General features: G+C 54.1%; 1 long non-coding RNA gene across 2 annotated transcripts in view; it reads right to left on the bottom strand.

Annotated features, from left to right (window-relative positions):
• The window catches only part of LOC137528023 (uncharacterized), a 187,754-nt gene extending 168,317 nt beyond the window's left edge, over positions 1-19,437 (bottom strand). For both annotated transcript variants that reach the window (XR_011023255.1, XR_011023256.1), the window contains exon 1: positions 19,321-19,437. This is a non-coding gene — a long non-coding RNA (uncharacterized lncRNA). The remainder of the gene's footprint in view (positions 1-19,320) is intronic.
• Positions 19,438-21,652: the final 2,215 nt, after the last annotated feature.

The raw sequence follows: 21,652 nt of genomic DNA, 5'->3' as shown, positions 1-21,652 counted from the left end.
GTACATTCCTGTGCTGGGTGGAATGGAGGTGGATGTGAAGTATTTTGATATACAATTACTCCACAAATCAACATTATTTTCACTAATAGGAAGGCACTGAGAACTTATCAGTGTCCTGTGCCGCCATGTCTTCTCCTTCCAGCTTGCACCTATCAGTGTCCCTGTGCTGCCATGCCTTCTCCTTCCAGCCTGCACCTATCAGTGTCCTGTGCTGCCATGCCTCCTCCTTCCAGCCTACACCTATCAGTGTCCTGTGCTGCCATGCCTTCTCCTTCCAGCCTACACCTATAAGTGTCTTGTGCTGCCATGTCTCCTCCTCCTCCCAGCCTGCACCTATCAGTGTCCTGTGCTGCCATGCCCCCTCCTTCCAGCCTACACCTATCAGTGTCCCTGTGCTGCCATGCCTTCTCCTTCCAGCCTGCACCTATCAGTGTCCTGTGCTGCCATGCCTCCTCCTTCCAGCCTACACCTATCAGTGTCCTGTGCTGCCATGCCTTCTCCTTCCAGCCTACACCTATAAGTGTCTTGTGCTGCCATGTCTCCTCCTCCTCCCAGCCTGCACCTATCAATGTCCTGTGCTGCCATGCCCCCTCCTTTCAGCCTACACCTATCAGTGTCCTGTGCTGCCATGTCTCCTCCTCCTTCCAGCCTGCACCTATCAGTGTCCTGTGCTGCCGTGTCTCCTCCTACCAGCCTGCATCTATCAGTGTCCTGTGCTGCCATGCCTTCTCCTTCCAGCCTACACCTATAAGTGTCTTGTGCCGCCATGTCTCCTCCTCCTCCCAGCCTGCACCTATCAGTGTCCTGTGCTGCCATGCCTCCTCCTTCCAGCCTGCACACATCAGTGTCCTGTGCTGCCATGCCTCCTCCTTCCAGCCTGCACCTATCAGTGTCCTGTGCTGCCATGCCTCCTCCCTCCAGCCTGAACCTATCAGTGTCCTGTGCTGCCATGCCTCCTCCTTCCAGCCTACACCTATCAGTGTCCTGTGCTGCCATTCCTCCTCCTTCCAGCCTGCACCTATCAGTGTCCTGTGCTGCCGTGTCTCCTCCTACCAGCCTGCACCTATCAGTGTCCTGTGCTGCCATGCCTCCTCCTTCCAGCCTGCACCTATCAGTGTCCTGTGCTGCCATGCCTCCTCCTTCCAGCCTGCACCTATCAGTGTCCTGTGCTGCCATGCCCCCTCCCTCCAGCCTGCCCCTATCAGTGTTCCTGTGCTACCATGCCTCCTCCTTACAGCCTGTACCTATCAGTGTCCCTGTGCTGCCATGCTTCCTCCTTCCAGCGTGCACCTATCAGTGTCCTGTGCTGCCATGCCTCCTCCCTCCAGCCTGCACCTATTAGGGTCTCTGCGCTGCCATGTCTCCTCCTTCCATCCAGCACCTACTAGTGTCCCTGTGCTGCCATGCATCCTCCTTCCAGCCTGCACCTACCAGTGTCCCTGTGCTGCCATGTCTCCTCCTTCTTACCTGCACCTATCAGGGTCTCTGTGCTGCCATGTCTCCTCCTTCCATCCAGTACCTACCAGTGTCCCTGTGCTGCCATGCCTCCTCCTTCCAGCCTGCACCTATCAGTGCCCTGTGCTGCCATGCCTCTTCATTCCAGCCTGCACCTATCAGGGTCTCTGTGCTGCCATGTATCCTGCTTCCATCCAGTACCTACCAGTGTCCCTGTTCTGCCATGCCTCCTCCTTCCAGCCTGCACCTACCAGTGTCCCTGTGCTGCCATGCCTCCTCCTTCCAGCCTGTACCTATCAGTGTCCCTGTGCTGCCAGGCCTCCTCCTTCCATCTAGCACCTATCAGTGTCTTTGTGCTGCCATGCCTCTTACTTCCATCCAGCACCTATCAGTGTCCTGTGCTGCCATGCCTCCTCCCTCCAGCCCGCACCTATCAGTGTCCTGTGCTGCCATGCCTCCTCCTTCTAGCCTGCACCTATCCGTGTCCCTGTGCTGCCATGTCTCCTCCTTCCAGCCTACACCTATCAGTGTCTCTGTGCTGCCATGCCTTCTCCCTCCAGCCTGCACCTATCAGTGTCCTGTGCTGCCATGCCTCCTCCTTCCATCCAGCACCTATCAGTGTCCCTGTGCTGCCATGCCTCATCCTTCCACCCAGCACCTATCAGGGTCTATGTGCTGCCATGCCTCCTCCTTCCATCCAGCATCTATCAGTGCCCTGTGCTGCCATGCCTCCTCCTTCCATCATCACCTATCAGTGTCCTGTGCTGCCATGCCTCCTCATCCCAGCCTGCACCTATCAGTGTCCCTGTGCTGCCATGCCTCCTCCTCCCAGCCTGCACCTATCAGTGTCTTGTACTGCCATGCCTCCTCCTTCCAGCCTGCACCTACAGTATCAGTGTCCCCGTGCTGCCATGCCCCCTCCTTCTAGCCTGCATCTATCAGTGTCCTGTGCTGCCATGCCTCCTCCACCCAGCCTGCACCTATCAGTGTCCTGTGCTGCTATGCCTCCTCCCTCCAGCCTACACCTATCAGTGTCCTGAGCTGCTATGCCTCCTCCTTCCAGCCTGCACCTATTAGTGTCCTGTGCTGCCATGCCTCATCCTTCTAGCCTGCACCTATCAGTGTCCTGTGCTGCCATGCCTCCTCCCTCCAGCCTGCACCTATCAGTGTCCTGTGCAGCCATGCCTCCTCCCTCCAGACTGCACCTATCAGTGTCCTGTGCTGCCATGCCCCCTCCTTCTAGCCTGCATCTATCAGTGTCCTGTGCTGCCATGCCTCCTCGCTCCAGCCTGCACCTATCAGTGTCCTGAGCTGCTATGCCTCCTCCTTCCAGCCTGCACCTATCAGTGTCCTGTGCTGCCATGCCTCCTCCCTCCAGCCTGCACCTATCAGTGTCCTGTGCTGCCATGCCTCCTCCCTCCAGCCTGCACCTATCAGTGTCCTGTGCTGCCGTGTCTCCTCCTCCCTCCAGCCTTCACCTATCAGTGTCCTGTGCTGCAATACCTCCTCCTTCCAGCCTGCACCTATCAGTATCCTGTGCTGCCATGCCTCCTCCCTCCAGCCTGCAGCTATCAGTGTCCTGTGCTGCAATGCCTCCTCCTTCCAGCCTGCACCTATCAGTGTCCTGTGCCGCAATCCCTCCTCCTCCTAGGCTGCACCTATCAGTGTCCTGTGCTGCCATGCCTCCTCCTTCCAGCCTGCACCTATCAGTGTCCTGTGCTGCCATGCCTCCTCCCTCCAGCCTGCACCTATCAGTGTCCTGAGCTGCAATGCCTCCTCCTTCCAGCCTGCAACTATCAGTGTCCTGTGCTGCCATGTCTCCTCCCTCCAGCCTGCACCTATCAGTGTCCTGTGCTGCAATGCCTTCTCCTTCCAGCCTGCACCTATCAGTGTCCTGTGCTGCAATCCCTCCTCCTCCTAGGCTGCATCTATCAGTGTCCTGTGCTGCCATGACTCCTCCTCCCAGCCTTCCCCTATCAGTGTCCTGTGCTGCCGTGCCTCCTCCTTCCATCATCACCTATCAGTGTCTTTGTGCTGCCATGCTTCCTCCTTCCATCCAGCACCTATCCATGTCCTGTACTGCCATGTCTCCTCCCTCCAGCCTGCACCTATCAGTGTCCTGTGCTGCAATGTCTCCTCCTTCCATCCAGTACCTACCAGTGTCCCTGTGCTGCCATGCCTCCTCCTTCCAGCCTGCACCTATCAGTGCCCTGTGCTGCCATGCCTCTTCATTCCAGCCTGCACCTATCAGGGTCTCTGTGCTGCCATGTATCCTGCTTCCATCTAGTACCTACCAGTGTCCCTGTTCTGCCATGCCTCCTCCTTCCAGCCTGCACCTGCCAGTGTCCCTGTGCTGCCATGCCTCCTCCTTCCAGCCTGTACCTATCAGTGTCCCTGTGCTGCCAGGCCTCCTCCTTCCATCTAGCACCTATCAGTGTCTTTGTGCTGCCATGCCTCTTACTTCCATCCAGCACCTATCAGTGTCCTGTGCTGATATGCCTCCTCCCTCCAGCCCGCACCTATCAGTGTCCTGTGCTGCCATGCCTCCTCCTTCCAGCCTGCACCTATCCGTGTCCCTGTGCTGCCATGTCTCCTCCTTCCAGCCTACACCTATCAGTGTCTCTGTGCTGCCATGCCTTCTCCCTCCAGCCTGCACCTATCAGTGTCCTGTGCTGCCATGCCTCCTCCTTCCATCCAGCACCTATCAGTGTCCCTGTGCTGCCATGCCTCATCCTTCCACCCAGCACCTATCAGGGTCTATGTGCTGCCATGCCTCCTCCTTCCATCCAGCATCTATCAGTGCCCTGTGCTGCCATGCCTCCTCCTTCCATCATCACCTATCAGTGTCCTGTGCTGCCATGCCTCCTCATCCCAGCCTGCACCTATCAGTGTCCCTGTGCTGCCATGCCTCCTCCTCCCAGCCTGCACCTATCAGTGTCTTGTACTGCCATGCCTCCTCCTTCCAGCCTGCACCTACAGTATCAGTGTCCCCGTGCTGCCATGCCCCCTCCTTCTAGCCTGCATCTATCAGTGTCCTGTGCTGCCATGCCTCCTCCACCCAGCCTGCACCTATCAGTGTCCTGTGCTGCTATGCCTCCTCCCTCCAGCCTACACCTATCAGTGTCCTGAGCTGCTATGCCTCCTCCTTCCAGCCTGCACCTATCAGTGTCCTGTGCTGCCATGCCTCATCCTTCTAGCCTGCACCTATCAGTGTCCTGTGCTGCCATGCCTCCTCCCTCCAGCCTGCACCTATCAGTGTCCTGTGCTGCCATGCCTCCTCCCTCCAGACTGCACCTATCAGTGTCCTGTGCTGCCATGCCCCCTCCTTCTAGCCTGCATCTATCAGTGTCCTGTGCTGCCATGCCTCCTCGCTCCAGCCTGCACCTATCAGTGTCCTGAGCTGCTATGCCTCCTCCTTCCAGCCTGCACCTATCAGTGTCCTGTGCTGCCATGCCTCCTCCCTCCAGCCTGCACCTATCAGTGTCCTGTGCTGCCATGCCTCCTCCCTCCAGCCTGCACCTATCAGTGTCCTGTGCTGCCGTGTCTCCTCCTCCCTCCAGCCTTCACCTATCAGTGTCCTGTGCTGCAATACCTCCTCCTTCCAGCCTGCACCTATCAGTATCCTGTGCTGCCATGCCTCCTCCCTCCAGCCTGCAGCTATCAGTGTCCTGTGCTGCAATGCCTCCTCCTTCCAGCCTGCACCTATCAGTGTCCTGTGCCGCAATCCCTCCTCCTCCTAGGCTGCACCTATCAGTGTCCTGTGCTGCCATGCCTCCTCCTTCCAGCCTGCACCTATCAGTGTCCTGTGCTGCCATGCCTCCTCCCTCCAGCCTGCACCTATCAGTGTCCTGTGCTGCAATGCCTCCTCCTTCCAGCCTGCAACTATCAGTGTCCTGTGCTGCCATGTCTCCTCCCTCCAGCCTGCACCTATCAGTGTCCTGTGCTGCAATGCCTTCTCCTTCCAGCCTGCACCTATCAGTGTCCTGTGCTGCAATCCCTCCTCCTCCTAGGCTGCATCTATCAGTGTCCTGTGCTGCCATGACTCCTCCTCCCAGCCTTCCCCTATCAGTGTCCTGTGCTGCCGTGCCTCCTCCTTCCATCATCACCTATCAGTGTCTTTGTGCTGCCATGCCTCCTCCTTCCATCCAGCACCTATCCATGTCCTGTACTGCCATGTCTCCTCCCTCCAGCCTGCACCTATCAGTGTCCTGTGCTGCAATGCCTGCTCTTTCCAGCCTGCACCTATCAGTGTCCTGTGCTGCAATCCCTCCTCCTCCTAGGCTGCATCTATCAGTGTCCTGTGCTGCCATGACCTCTCCTCCCAGCCTTCCCCTATCAGTGTCCTGTGCTGCCATGCCTCCTCCTTCCATCATCACCTATCAGTGTCTTTGTGCTGCCATGCCTCCTCCTTCCATCCAGCACCTATCAGTGTCCTGTGCTGCCATGCCTCCTCCCTCCAGCCTGCACCTATCAGTGTCCTGTGCTGCAATGCCTCCTCCTTCCAGCCTGCAACTATCAGTGTCCTGTGCTGCCATGTCTCCTCCCTCCAGCCTGCACCTATCAGTGTCCTGTGCTGCAATGCCTCCTCCTTCCAGCCTGCACCTATCAGTGTCCTGAGCTGCTATGCCTCCTCCTTCCAGCCTGCACCTATCAGTGTCCTGTGCTGCCATGCCTCCTCCTTCTAGCCTGCACCTATCAGTGTCCTGTGCTGCCATGCCTCCTCCCTCCAGCCTGCACCTATCAGTGTCCTGTGCTGCCATGCCTCCTCCCTCCAGACTGCACCTATCAGTGTCCTGTGCTGCCATGCCCCCTCCTTCTAGCCTGCATCTATCAGTGTCCTGTGCTGCCATGCCTCCTCGCTCCAGCCTGCACCTATCAGTGTCCTGAGCTGCTATGCCTCCTCCTTCCAGCCTGCACCTATCAGTGTCCTGTGCTGCCATGCCTCCTCCCTCCATCCTGCACCTATCAGTGTCCTGTGCTGCCATGCCTCCTCCCTCCAGCCTGCACCTATCAGTGTCCTGTGCTGCCGTGTCTCCTCCTCCCTCCAGCCTTCACCTATCAGTGTCCTGTGCTGCAATACCTCCTCCTTCCAGCCTGCACCTATCAGTATCCTGTGCTGCCATGCCTCCTCCCTCCAGCCTGCACCTATCAGTGTCCTGTGCTGCCATGCCTCCTCCCTCCAGACTGCACCTATCAGTGTCCTGTGCTGCCATGCCTCCTCCTTCCAACCTGCACCTATCAGTGTCCTGTGCTGCCATGCCTCCTCCCTCCAGCCTGTGCCTATCAGTGTCCTGTGCTGCAATGCCTCCTCCTTCCAGCCTGCAACTATCAGTGTCCTGTGCTGCCATGTCTCCTCCCTCCAGCCTGCACCTATCAGTGTCCTGTGCTGCAATGCCTCCTCCTTCCAGCCTGCACCTATCAGTGTCCTGTGCTGCAATCCCTCCTCCTCCTAGGCTGCATCTATCAGTGTCCTGTGCTGCCATGACTCCTCCTCCCAGCCTTCCCCTATCAGTGTCCTGTGCTGCCATGCCTCCTCCTTCCATCATCACCTATCAGTGTCTTTGTGCTGCCATGCCTCCTCCTTCCATCCAGCACCTATCCATGTCCTGTACTGCCATGTCTCCTCCCTCCAGCCTGCACCTATCAGTGTCCTGTGCTGCAATGCCTCCTCTTTCCAGCCTGCACCTATCAGTGTCCTGTGCTGCAATCCCTCCTCCTCCTACGCTGCATCTATCAGTGTCCTGTGCTGCCATGACTCCTCCTCCCAGCCTTCCCCTATCAGTGTCCTGTGCTGTCATGCCTCCTCCTTCCATCATCACCTATCAGTGTCTTTGTGCTGCCATGCCTCCTCCTTCCATCCAGCACCTATCCATGTCCTGTGCTGCCATGCCTCCTCCCTCCAGCCTGCACCTATCAGTGTCCTGTGCTGCAATGCCTCCTCCTTCCAGCCTGCAACTATCAGTGTCCTGTGCTGCCATGTCTCCTCCCTCCAGCCTGCACCTATCAGTGTCCTGTGCTGCAATGCCTCCTCCTTCCAGCCTGCACCTATCAGTGTCCTGAGCTGCTATGCCTCCTCCTTCCAGCCTGCACCTATCAGTGTCCTGTGCTGCCATGCCTCCTCCTTCTAGCCTGCACCTATCAGTGTCCTGTGCTGCCATGCCTCCTCCCTCCAGCCTGCACCTATCAGTGTCCTGTGCTGCCATGCCTCCTCCCTCCAGACTGCACCTATCAGTGTCCTGTGCTGCCATGCCCCCTCCTTCTAGCCTGCATCTATCAGTGTCCTGTGCTGCCATGCCTCCTCGCTCCAGCCTGCACCTATCAGTGTCCTTAACTGCTATGCCTCATCCTTCCAGCCTGCACCTATCAGTGTCCTGTGCTGCCATGCCTCCTCCCTCCAGCCTGCACCTATCAGTGTCCTCTGCTGCCATGCCTCCTCCCTCCAGCCTGCACCTATCAGTGTCCTGTGCTGCCGTGTCTCCTCCTCCCTCCAGCCTTCACCTATCAGTGTCCTGTGCTGCAATACCTCCTCCTTCCAGCCTGCACCTATCAGTATCCTGTGCTGCCATGCCTCCTCCCTCCAGCCTGCAGCTATCAGTGTCCTGTGCTGCAATGCCTCCTCCTTCCAGCCTGCACCTATCAGTGTCCTGTGCTGCAGTCCCTCCTCCTCCTAGGCTGCACCTATCAGTGTCCTGTGCTGCCATGCCTCCTCCTTACAGCCTGCACCTATCAGTGTCCTGTGCTGCAATGCCTCCTCCTTCCATCCTTCCCCTATCAGTGTCCTGTGCTGCCATGTCTCCTCCTTCCAGCCTTCCCCTATCAGTGTCCTGTGCTGCCATGTCTCCTCCCTCCAGCCTGCACCTATCAGTGTCCTGTGCTGCCATGCCCCCTCCTTCTAGCCTGCATCTATCAGTGTCCTGTGCTGCCATGCCTCCTCGCTCCAGCCTGCACCTATCAGTGTCCTGAGCTGCTATGCCTCCTCCTTCCAGCCTGCACCTATCAGTGTCCTGTGCTGCCATGCCTCCTCCCTCCAGCCTGCACCTATCAGTGTCCTGTGCTGCCATGCCTCCTCCCTCCAGCCTGCACCTATCAGTGTCCTGTGCTGCCGTGTCTCCTCCTCCCTCCAGCCTTCACCTATCAGTGTCCTGTGCTGCAATACCTCCTCCTTCCAGCCTGCACCTATCAGTATCCTGTGCTGCCATGCCTCCTCCCTCCAGCCTGCAGCTATCAGTGTCCTGTGCTGCAATGCCTCCTCCTTCCAGCCTGCACCTATCAGTGTCCTGTGCTGCAGTCCCTCCTCCTTCCAGCCTACACCTATCAGTGTCCTGTGCTGCCATGCCTTCTCCTTCCAGCCTGCACCTATCAGTGTCCTGTGCTGCCATGCCTCCTCCTTCCAGCCTACACCTATCAGTGTCCTGTGCTGCCATGCCTTCTCCTTCCAGCCTACACCTATAAGTGTCTTGTGCTGCCATGTCTCCTCCTCCTCCCAGCCTGCACCTATCAATGTCCTGTGCTGCCATGCCCCCTCCTTCCAGCCTGCACACATCAGTGTCCTGTGCTGCCATGCCTCCTCCTTCCAGCCTGCACCTATCAGTGTCCTGTGCTGCCATGCCTCCTCCCTCCAGCCTGAACCTATCAGTGTCCTGTGCTGCCATGCCTCCTCCTTCCAGCCTACACCTATCAGTGTCCTGTGCTGCCATTCCTCCTCCTTCCAGCCTGCACCTATCAGTGTCCTGTGCTGCCGTGTCTCCTCCTACCAGCCTGCATCTATCAGTGTCCTGTGCTGCCATGCCTTCTCCTTCCAGCCTACACCTATAAGTGTCTTGTGCCGCCATGTCTCCTCCTCCTCCCAGCCTGCACCTATCAGTGTCCTGTGCTGCCATGCCTCCTCCTTCCAGCCTGCACACATCAGTGTCCTGTGCTGCCATGCCTCCTCCTTCCAGCCTGCACCTATCAGTGTCCTGTGCTGCCATGCCTCCTCCCTCCAGCCTGAACCTATCAGTGTCCTGTGCTGCCATGCCTCCTCCTTCCAGCCTACACCTATCAGTGTCCTGTGCTGCCATTCCTCCTCCTTCCAGCCTGCACCTATCAGTGTCCTGTGCTGCCGTGTCTCCTCCTACCAGCCTGCACCTATCAGTGTCCTGTGCTGCCATGCCTCCTCCTTCCAGCCTGCACCTATCAGTGTCCTGTGCTGCCATGCCTCCTCCTTCCAGCCTGCACCTATCAGTGTCCTGTGCTGCCATGCCCCCTCCCTCCAGCCTGCCCCTATCAGTGTTCCTGTGCTACCATGCCTCCTCCTTACAGCCTGTACCTATCAGTGTCCCTGTGCTGCCATGCTTCCTCCTTCCAGCGTGCACCTATCAGTGTCCTGTGCTGCCATGCCTCCTCCCTCCAGCCTGCACCTATTAGGGTCTCTGCGCTGCCATGTCTCCTCCTTCCATCCAGCACCTACTAGTGTCCCTGTGCTGCCATGCATCCTCCTTCCAGCCTGCACCTACCAGTGTCCCTGTGCTGCCATGTCTCCTCCTTCTTACCTGCACCTATCAGGGTCTCTGTGCTGCCATGTCTCCTCCTTCCATCCAGTACCTACCAGTGTCCCTGTGCTGCCATGCCTCCTCCTTCCAGCCTGCACCTATCAGTGCCCTGTGCTGCCATGCCTCTTCATTCCAGCCTGCACCTATCAGGGTCTCTGTGCTGCCATGTCTCCTCCTTCCATCCAGTACCTACCAGTGTCCCTGTTCTGCCATGCCTCCTCCTTCCAGCCTGCACCTACCAGTGTCCCTGTGCTGCCATGCCTCCTCCTTCCAGCCTGTACCTATCAGTGTCCCTGTGCTGCCAGGCCTCCTCCTTCCATCTAGCACCTATCAGTGTCTTTGTGCTGCCATGCCTCTTACTTCCATCCAGCACCTATCAGTGTCCTGTGCTGCCATGCCTCCTCCCTCCAGCCCGCACCTATCAGTGTCCTGTGCTGCCATGCCTCCTCCTTCCAGCCTGCACCTATCCGTGTCCCTGTGCTGCCATGTCTCCTCCTTCCAGCCTACACCTATCAGTGTCTCTGTGCTGCCATGCCTTCTCCCTCCAGCCTGCACCTATCAGTGTCCTGTGCTGCCATGCCTCCACCTTCCATCCAGCACCTATCAGTGTCCCTGTGCTGCCATGCCTCATCCTTCCACCCAGCACCTATCAGGGTCTATGTGCTGCCATGCCTCCTCCTTCCATCCAGCATCTATCAGTGCCCTGTGCTGCCATGCCTCCTCCTTCCATCATCACCTATCAGTGTCCTGTGCTGCCATGCCTCCTCATCCCAGCCTGCACCTATCAGTGTCCCTGTGCTGCCATGCCTCCTCCTCCCAGCCTGCACCTATCAGTGTCTTGTACTGCCATGCCTCCTCCTTCCAGCCTGCACCTACAGTATCAGTGTCCCCGTGCTGCCATGCCCCCTCCTTCTAGCCTGCATCTATCAGTGTCCTGTGCTGCCATGCCTCCTCCACCCAGCCTGCACCTATCAGTGTCCTGTGCTGCTATGCCTCCTCCCTCCAGCCTACACCTATCAGTGTCCTGAGCTGCTATGCCTCCTCCTTCCAGCCTGCACCTATCAGTGTCCTGTGCTGCCATGCCTCATCCTTCTAGCCTGCACCTATCAGTGTCCTGTGCTGCCATGCCTCCTCCCTCCAGCCTGCACCTATCAGTGTCCTGTGCTGCCATGCCTCCTCCCTCCAGACTGCACCTATCAGTGTCCTGTGCTGCCATGCCCCCTCCTTCTAGCCTGCATCTATCAGTGTCCTGTGCTGCCATGCCTCCTCGCTCCAGCCTGCACCTATCAGTGTCCTGAGCTGCTATGCCTCCTCCTTCCAGCCTGCACCTATCAGTGTCCTGTGCTGCCATGCCTCCTCCCTCCAGCCTGCACCTATCAGTGTCCTGTGCTGCCATGCCTCCTCCCTCCAGCCTGCACCTATCAGTGTCCTGTGCTGCCGTGTCTCCTCCTCCCTCCAGCCTTCACCGATCAGTGTCCTGTGCTGCAATACCTCCTCCTTCCAGCCTGCACCTATCAGTATCCTGTGCTGCCATGCCTCCTCCCTCCAGCCTGCAGCTATCAGTGTCCTGTGCTGCAATGCCTCCTCCTTCCAGCCTGCACCTATCAGTGTCCTGTGCCGCAATCCCTCCTCCTCCTAGGCTGCACCTATCAGTGTCCTGTGCTGCCATGCCTCCTCCTTCCAGCCTGCACCTATCAGTGTCCTGTGCTGCCATGCCTCCTCCCTCCAGCCTGCACCTATCAGTGTCCTGTGCTGCAATGCCTCCTCCTTCCAGCCTGCAACTATCAGTGTCCTGTGCTGCCATGTCTCCTCCCTCCAGCCTGCACCTATCAGTGTCCTGTGCTGCAATGCCTTCTCCTTCCAGCCTGCACCTATCAGTGTCCTGTGCTGCAATCCCTCCTCCTCCTAGGCTGCATCTATCAGTGTCCTGTGCTGCCATGACTCCTCCTCCCAGCCTTCCCCTATCAGTGTCCTGTGCTGCCGTGCCTCCTCCTTCCATCATCACCTATCAGTGTCTTTGTGCTGCCATGCCTCCTCCTTCCATCCAGCACCTATCCATGTCCTGTACTGCCATGTCTCCTCCCTCCAGCCTGCACCTATCAGTGTCCTGTGCTGCAATGCCTGCTCTTTCCAGCCTGCACCTATCAGTGTCCTGTGCTGCAATCCCTCCTCCTCCTAGGCTGCATCTATCAGTGTCCTGTGCTGCCATGACTTCTCCTCCCAGCCTTCCCCTATCAGTGTCCTGTGCTGCCATGCCTCCTCCTTCCATCATCACCTATCAGTGTCTTTGTGCTGCCATGCCTCCTCCTTCCATCCAGCACCTATCAGTGTCCTGTGCTGCCATGCCTCCTCCCTCCAGCCTGCACCTATCAGTGTCCTGTGCTGCAATGCCTCCTCCTTCCAGCCTGCAACTATCAGTGTCCTGTGCTGCCATGTCTCCTCCCTCCAGCCTGCACCTATCAGTGTCCTGTGCTGCAATGCCTCCTCCTTCCAGCCTGCACCTATCAGTGTCCTGAGCTGCTATGCCTCCTCCTTCCAGCCTGCACCTATCAGTGTCCTGTGCTGCCATGCCTCCTCCTTCTAGCCTGCACCTATCAGTGTCCTGTGCTGCCATGCCTCCTCCCTCCAGCCTGCACCTATCAGTGTCCTGTGCTGCCATGCCTCCTCCCTCCAGACTGCACCTATCAGTGTCCTGTGCTGCCATGCCCCCTCCTTCTAGCCTGCATCTATCAGTGTCCTGTGCTGCCATGCCTCCTCGCTCCAGCCTGCACCTATCAGTGTCCTGAGCTGCTATGCCTCCTCCTTCCAGCCTGCACCTATCAGTGTCCTGTGCTGCCATGCCTCCTCCCTCCATCCTGCACCTATCAGTGTCCTGTGCTGCCATGCCTCCTCCCTCCAGCCTGCACCTATCAGTGTCCTGTGCTGCCGTGTCTCCTCCTCCCTCCAGCCTTCACCTATCAGTGTCCTGTGCTGCAATACCTCCTCCTTCCAGCCTGCACCTATCAGTATCCTGTGCTGCCATGCCTCCTCCCTCCAGCCTGCACCTATCAGTGTCCTGTGCTGCCATGCCTCCTCCCTCCAGACTGCACCTATCAGTGTCCTGTGCTGCCATGCCTCCTCCTTCCAGCCTGCACCTATCAGTGTCCTGTGCTGCCATGCCTCCTCCCTCCAGCCTGCGCCTATCAGTGTCCTGTGCTGCAATGCCTCCTCCTTCCAGCCTGCAACTATCAGTGTCCTGTGCTGCCATGTCTCCTCCCTCCAGCCTGCACCTATCAGTGTCCTGTGCTGCAATGCCTCCTCCTCCCAGCCTGCACCTATCAGTGTCCTGTGCTGCAATCCCTCCTCCTCCTAGGCTGCATCTATCAGTGTCCTGTGCTGCCATGACTCCTCCTCCCAGCCTTCCCCTATCAGTGTCCTGTGCTGCCATGCCTCCTCCTTCCATCATCACCTATCAGTGTCTTTGTGCTGCCATGCCTCCTCCTTCCATCCAGCACCTATCCATGTCCTGTACTGCCATGTCTCCTCCCTCCAGCCTGCACCTATCAGTGTCCTGTGCTGCAATGCCTCCTCTTTCCAGCCTGCACCTATCAGTGTCCTGTGCTGCAATCCCTCCTCCTCCTACGCTGCATCTATCAGTGTCCTGTGCTGCCATGACTCCTCCTCCCAGCCTTCCCCTATCAGTGTCCTGTGCTGCCATGCCTTCTCCTTCCATCATCACCTATCAGTGTCTTTGTGCTGCCATGCCTCCTCCTTCCATCCAGCACCTATCCATGTCCTGTGCTGCCATGCCTCCTCCCTCCAGCCTGCACCTATCAGTGTCCTGTGCTGCAATGCCTCCTCCTTCCAGCCTGCAACTATCAGTGTCCTGTGCTGCCATGTCTCCTCCCTCCAGCCTGCACCTATCAGTGTCCTGTGCTGCAATGCCTCCTCCTTCCAGCCTGCACCTATCAGTGTCCTGAGCTGCTATGCCTCCTCCTTCCAGCCTGCACCTATCAGTGTCCTGTGCTGCCATGCCTCCTCCTTCTAGCCTGCACCTATCAGTGTCCTGTGCTGCCATGCCTCCTCCCTCCAGCCTGCACCTATCAGTGTCCTGTGCTGCCATGCCTCCTCCCTCCAGACTGCACCTATCAGTGTCCTGTGCTGCCATGCCCCCTCCTTCTAGCCTGCATCTATCAGTGTCCTGTGCTGCCATGCCTCCTCGCTCCAGCCTGCACCTATCAGTGTCCTGAGCTGCTATGCCTCATCCTTCCAGCCTGCACCTATCAGTGTCCTGTGCTGCCATGCCTCCTCCCTCCAGCCTGCACCTATCAGTGTCCTGTGCTGCCATGCCTCCTCCCTCCAGCCTGCACCTATCAGTGTCCTGTGCTGCCGTGTCTCCTCCTCCCTCCAGCCTTCACCTATCAGTGTCCTGTGCTGCAATACCTCCTCCTTCCAGCCTGCACCTATCAGTATCCTGTGCTGCCATGCCTCCTCCCTCCAGCCTGCAGCTATCAGTGTCCTGTGCTGCAATGCCTCCTCCTTCCAGCCTGCACCTATCAGTGTCCTGTGCTGCAGTCCCTCCTCCTCCTAGGCTGCACCTATCAGTGTCCTGTGCTGCCATGCCTCCTCCTTACAGCCTGCACCTATCAGTGTCCTGTGCTGCAATGCCTCCTCCTTCCATCCTTCCCCTATCAGTGTCCTGTGCTGCCATGTCTCCTCCTTCCAGCCTTCCCCTATCAGTGTCCTGTGCTGCCATGTCTCCTCCCTCCAGCCTGCACCTATCAGTGTCCTGTGCTGCCATGCCTCCTCCCTCCAGACTGCACCTATCAGTGTCCTGTGCTGCCATGCCCCCTCCTTCTAGCCTGCATCTATCAGTGTCCTGTGCTGCCATGCCTCCTCGCTCCAGCCTGCACCTATCAGTGTCCTGAGCTGCTATGCCTCCTCCTTCCAGCCTGCACCTATCAGTGTCCTGTGCTGCCATGCCTCCTCCCTCCAGCCTGCACCTATCAGTGTCCTGTGCTGCCATGCCTCCTCCCTCCAGCCTGCACCTATCAGTGTCCTGTGCTGCCGTGTCTCCTCCTCCCTCCAGCCTTCACCTATCAGTGTCCTGTGCTGCAATACCTCCTCCTTCCAGCCTGCACCTATCAGTATCCTGTGCTGCCATGCCTCCTCCCTCCAGCCTGCAGCTATCAGTGTCCTGTGCTGCAATGCCTCCTCCTTCCAGCCTGCACCTATCAGTGTCCTGTGCTGCAGTCCCTCCTCCTCCTAGGCTGCACCTATCAGTGTCCTGTGCTGCCATGCCTCCTCCTTACAGCCTGCACCTATCAGTGTCCTGTGCTGCAATGCCTCCTCCTTCCATCCTTCCCCTATCAGTGTCCTGTGCTGCCATGTCTCCTCCTTCCAGCCTTCCCCTATCAGTGTCCTGTGCTGCCATGTCTCCTCCCTCCAGCCTGCACCTATCAGTGTCCTGTGCTGCAATGCCTCCTCCTTCCAGCCTGCACCTATCAGTGTCCTGTGCTGCAATCCCTCCTCCTCCTAGGCTGCATCTATCAGTGTCCTGTGCTGCCATGACTCCTCCTCCCAGCCTTCCCCTATCAGTGTCCTGTGCTGCCATGCCTCCTCCTTCCATCATCACCTATCAGTGTCTTTGTGCTGCCATGCCTCCTCCTTCCATCCAGCACCTATCCATGTCCTGTACTGCCATGTCTCCTCCCTCCAGCCTGCACCTATCAGTGTCCTGTGCTGCAATGCCTCCTCCTTCCAGCCTGCACCTATCAGTGTCCTGTGCTGCAATCCCTCCTTCTCCTAGGCTGCATCTATCAGTGTCCTGTGCTGCCATGACTCCTCCTCCCAGCCTTCCCCTATCAGTGTCCTGTGCTGCCATGCCTCCTCCTTCCATCATCACCTATCAGTGTCTTTGTGCTGCCATGCCTCCTCCTTCCATCCAGCACCTATCCATGTCCTGTACTGCCATGCCTCCTCCCTCCAGCCTGCACCTATCAGTGTCCTGTGCTGCAATGCCTCCTCCTTCCAGCCTTCCCCTATCAGTGTCCTGTGCTGCCATGTCTCCTCCTTCCAGCCTTCCCCTATCAGTGTCCTGTGCTGCCATGTCTCCTCCCTCCAGCCTGCACCTATCAGTGTCCTGTGCTGCAATGCCTCCTCCTTCCAGCCTGCACCTATCAGTGTCCTGTGCTGCAATCCCTCCTCCTCCTAGGCTGCATCTATCAGTGTCCTGTGCTGCCATGACTCCTCCTCCCAGCCTTCCCCTATCAGTGTCCTGTGCTGCCATGCCTCCTCCTTCCATCATCACCTATCAGTGTCTTTGTGCTGCCATGCCTCCTCCTTCCATCCAGCACCTATCCATGTCCTGTGCTGCCATGTCTCCTCCCTCCAGCCTGCACCTATCAGTGTCCTGTGCTGCAATGCCTCCTCCTTCCAGCCTGCACCTATCAGTGTCCTGTGCTGCAATCCCTCCTTCTCCTAGGCTGCATCTATCAGTGTCCTGTGCTGCCATGACTCCTCCTCCCAGCCTTCCCCTATCAGTGTCCTGTGCTGCCATGCCTCCTCCTTCCATCATCACCTATCAGTGTCTTTGTGCTGCCATGCCTCCTCCTTCCATCATCACCTATCAGTGTCTTTGTGCTGCCATGCCTCCTCCTTCCATCCAGCACCTATCCATGTCCTGTACTGCCATGCCTCCTCCCTCCAGCCTACACCTATCAGTGTCTCTGTGCTGCCATGTCTCCTCCTTCCAGCCTTCACCTATCAGTGTCCTGTGCTGCCATGCCTCCTCCTCCTCCCACCCTGCACCTATCCATGTCCTGTGCCGCCATTTGGGCTGGGCCGAGGGTAGTTTTATCCAACTGCAGAACTAAGGAAGTCAATGGTAAATGTTTGGTTTCACAGGCTGTGCCGTGTTGTTAGGCTTTCTGGACTAGAGGACTAGTTAAACCGCATAACCAGCCTTTTCACAAGAAATACATTTGACATGTATTGTATCTCTGCCGTATATTGAGGTGTGTGCCTGGAATTCAGTTCTAAGATTATCATCCTGAGCTTAAAAAGTCATTTTAACAAATAAGCAGTGTGCGTTCTTTAGAAATGGCTATCCGGAATCCGAAATAGGAATGGAACGATATGCGGTCGCACTTCCAGTAATTGGACTCGAGCCGCACGCGGTTTTAATCTTTCAGAGTATCCTGAAGCTAGACGTCGGATAATATTGTATTTTCATTTTTTTGTGAAGCCTTGATTTGTATTAAAAAATAAACACATCTCCCTCATGAGCTGTGAAAGTACGAAAGATCTCACTCTATTAATAACAATAATAATAGAATAAAAACAAGCTGTGAATTTTATATTTTATCTTCATAAAATAATCAGATTAAACATTTTGCATCCAAAATTACAACAGATTAAAATGTATACATAGTGTTTCCTTCTGTATTATTTTATTCTGATAACGATCGCAAAAATTAAGCTTAAAATGAGCAACTGTTCTTCTGTTGCCATTAACATATCTTAATAAACTCAACTGCTACCTGATAAGACTGCCCAGACTTCTAAAACTGCTGAATTTACCAGCAGTACATCAGACATGCTGCTGTTACACTGCAATGCATTATGGGAAATGAGTATCTGAAGACCAGTGGGTGGCACCCTATGAGCCAGAGCTCAGCATCTCCATCTAGAGACCAGAGCTAGCACCTGCCCTATTCCCAGCATGAAGCAGATGTAGGGGCTGCTTGTTGGCTGCACACACCATCCCTATCACTAGCTTACAACTTTTAGTGAAGCGCAGGGAAAGTATGATCATATAACCAGTTTGATGATTGATGCTGGGCATAATAGTGGCTTGGTGTGGTTTAGTAATTGCCACTCTTACTTTGGAGCAATTGAATCACAGGTTTGAATCTTGGCTAAGATGCTACATGCATGGAGTTTGAGGGAGTTTCTGCTGGATACTCCGGTGTCTTCCCACCATCAAACACAAATGGGTGAGATATTTCCCATCCCTGCAGATTGATTTTAAACTATCAAAGCGACATAACATTGTGAGCTCCTCTGAGGCCCAGTCAGTGTCAGAACTTGATTAAAGTGTAACTGTCGGGCATAAAATTAAAAATCAATTCTTTATTTTTATCTGGTAAACAAGTAATAAGGATGCTAACCAGGCAATCCAAAAGTTAAAATCACTATTACTTTTCTTGTTGATAAATGATCATTCCCCAGTTTACCTGACTCTTATTTGGTGCATTGCCGCACAAAGGAAGTTGCAAGGCATGCTGGGTTGTCTTTTTTTTGCTTCTCTACTTCCCCTCAGACTTAACTAATGCACCCTGATTGGCTGAAGCCTCTTTCCCTCCTGTTTCCCCCTCCCACACCTCTGTGCCTCTCTGATTGGCCAATATTTCTCATGCGGAGACAATGCACTTTCTATAGTGGAGGGCGGGCAATGCATACACAATCAGGCATAGGAGAGTAAGGGAGGAAATGACATCAGGATTGGCTTCAAAATAGCCACAGTTAAAATGGGAACTGCTAAGAAGGATTCTCTATTTTTTTACTGTAGAAAAATCACTAAAATCAAAATGTGGACAGTGCAATACATATGTTATGTAAGTAGAGCAAGTATTTATCTACTTATATATTTTTTTTTCTGAGATAGTATAGCTGACAGCTGCTCTGTAAGGAAACTGGTAGCTAGCTGTGAAAATTGACAGCAGTAGGGATAGTCAATGACATGCAAATGGGCAGCATGGGGGCGTAATGGTTAGCACTCTCACCTTGCAGCGCTGGGTCCCCAGTTCAAATCCCAGACAGGTCAACATCTGCAAGGAGTTTGTATGTTCTCCCCGTGTCTGCCCTCAGTTTCCTCCGGGCACTCCAGTTTTCTCCCACATCCCAAAAACATACAGATAAGTTAATTGGCTTCCCCCTAAAAAACTGGGCCTTATACATAATGAGTGGGATTTCTCATTTTATCATTGGCCAATGAAGATCACATGATCAACCACAACGTGGTAGAACAGGAAGTCCCCTGAGCTACCTTTATATAAAATGACATTATGGATGGAGGCTACGAAAGCCTGAGGTAACTACAAACAACGAGGGGCTGGGCTTGTTCTGCTCTTTTTAGGGCCCAAATATCAGACCAGCGAAGGGCCAATTAAAGCCCTCCACCAGAACTTAGAGAAAGCCTTATTTTTTCATCACACCAATTTAAAATCTAATACTTTTAAGCAGGGCAGGGACTGGGAGTAATGATGAACACAAATTTACCATAGTCGTTATTTCACATCCAAATTATATAGGTAGAAAAAAAACAAAGTTTTGTAAAAAAAAAAAAAAATACCTTTTAATAGCTAACTAAAAGAGATGCAAGCTTTCTGGGATCTAGTCCCCTTCTTCAGGCACATTCCCAGATGTAAGCTGAAGTAAAACACTGATGCAGATAAATGGTAAACACGAAGATGACAGTTGTGCTGGTTACTGTTTATCCGTTAGGTGTCAGGTGATCAGCAGGGTGGAGCCAGTGAGTTAGTGCAACCATACATGAAATCCAGCAGGTTTCTGAAGATCATGAAGCCAAATCAATCATGTTACATAAGGTGTCATGAATCCTGTTCCACAATTTAAAACTTCTGTTAATGTCTTGAACATTTTCATAAATTTGTACTCAGAAATTTTTCTTGATTGATCATTTTTGAAGTTACCCTTAAGAATAAGTACTTTTAGATCTTGCATGCTGTGTCCTGGTTCACAGAAGTGTTGGCCCACTGGTGTGTCCATTTTACCTTCATTAATTTTAAAGTGGTGATGGTTCATTCTTGTGCGCAGTTTTTGTCCGGTTTCTCCTATATAGATTCCTCTTGAGGAGCATTTTATGCTGCATATCATGTATACAGCATTGGATGACTCTCAGGAAAATTGGTCTTGTATTTGATGATATTTCTGTGAGTTTGGTATTTGTATTTGGCTTGTGCACAAGATAAAAGGGCAGGTCTCACACCTTGTGATATTGCAGAGTAATGTGCCTGGAGTTTCTGGTGTAGATAATGCACTTCTGATAATCATTTGTCTCAAATTGGGAGGTTGTCTGAAAGCAAGCATTGGTAAATCAGGAAAAACATCCTTCAGGCGTTTGTCTTTATGGAGTATCGGTTGTATGGCTTTCAATATCTTCCTCGGTGTCTTTAATTTTGGGTTGTAGGTTACCACAATTAGGATTCTGTTGTTTTCAGTCTTTGGGGTGTAGTTCAATAGTTCCTCTCTAGATTTTAAAGTTGCTCTGTGTATTTGATCATCAACGATTTGTGGATGATATCCCTGATCTATGAATATTTTACGTAGTGACATAAGTTGTCTGTCTCTGTCCTCTGAATTAGAACATATTCGGTTATACCTCAGAGCCTGGCTGTAAACAATAGATTTTTTGGTGTGTTCCGGGTGGAAACTCTTCCATTTTAGGTAAATATGCCGGTCAGTTGGTTTACGGTATATGGATGTTTGTAAAATTCTATCTTGTATATAAATTGTGGTATCCAGGAAACTGACATGGGAGGTTGAAAAGCTGAGCGTTAACTTGATGTTCTTGTGGTACTCTGAGAAGTTTTTTGTGGAATCTGATTAATTCTTCCTGTGATGCTGTCCAGATTAATAGGATATCGTCTATAAATCTGAAGTAAGCCCATGGTTTAATTTCACAAGTTGAAAGGAAGTTTTCCTCCAATCTGGCCATAAACAAATTTGCATACTGGGGCGACATTCTACTTCCCATAGCACTGCCCATTGTCTGTAGATGTGTGGGCTCTGTTGGTAGATCATTTAGCTGAAGGAAATGATCCAAATAAGCAATTATGATGCAAATTGTACTGCAAAATTTCGGGAAAAATCATGATTAATTTAGTCTGTAACCATTTGTAATTTCACGTAATTTTGTGCTGACTTTAGCAGTTAATAGCAAAGTCCCCACTATTGTCACTAAAATTGCTAAATATGTTAAGGAAAATAGTGGGGACAAGTCAATTTTTTTCAAAAATACATTGGCCTCAATTCACTAAGTTTATCTCCTGTGTTTAATAACGTTTCTAGAGTTGTTACCATGGTGATAAAGGCATGTCGTATTCAGGAAACATTTTACCTCAGGCAAACCTAAAGTTACTCTTCTGTCTTTAAGTTAACTCTCCAATCCTTAAAATAACTCCAGAGTTAAAGACAGGCTGTTTATTAACTGCCTGTGAAAATAACTACAGAGGAGGTAAATTAACTACAGAGGAGGTAACTTAACTACAGAGGAGGTAACTTAACTACAGAGGAGGTAACGTAAGGAATGAAGAGATAAGATAACTCTCTCTTATGTGGAGGTAAGTTTTCTCTTGCCTTATTATCTCCAGCATGATCTTAGTGAATTGAGGCCTGTGAGAGAACGCGGAAAAGCCGCCGCGTGTGGTGCTGACGAGGCGGCTGATTCCGCGTCCAGTGCGGCGGTTTGCACGCGGAAACGTGCGTCTGGTAACAGGGCAGAACGCGGAAAAGTCGCCACATGCAACAACAGTAAGGTGGCTGGTTCCGCGTCCAGCGCGGCGGTTTCCACGCGGCAGCGTGTGTCTGGTGTGGCTGAGTCTGTTAGTGCACACAGGCTTAGGAATACACGCGTGCGCGCTGAGAGGCAGAACTCTTATACT

Source organism: Hyperolius riggenbachi, chromosome 8, assembly GCF_040937935.1.
Source record: "Hyperolius riggenbachi isolate aHypRig1 chromosome 8, aHypRig1.pri, whole genome shotgun sequence".
Classification (NCBI taxonomy): domain Eukaryota; kingdom Metazoa; phylum Chordata; class Amphibia; order Anura; family Hyperoliidae; genus Hyperolius; species Hyperolius riggenbachi.
Note: the sequence above shows the minus strand (reverse complement) of the source record. Positions and strands in the feature narration are given on the sequence as shown.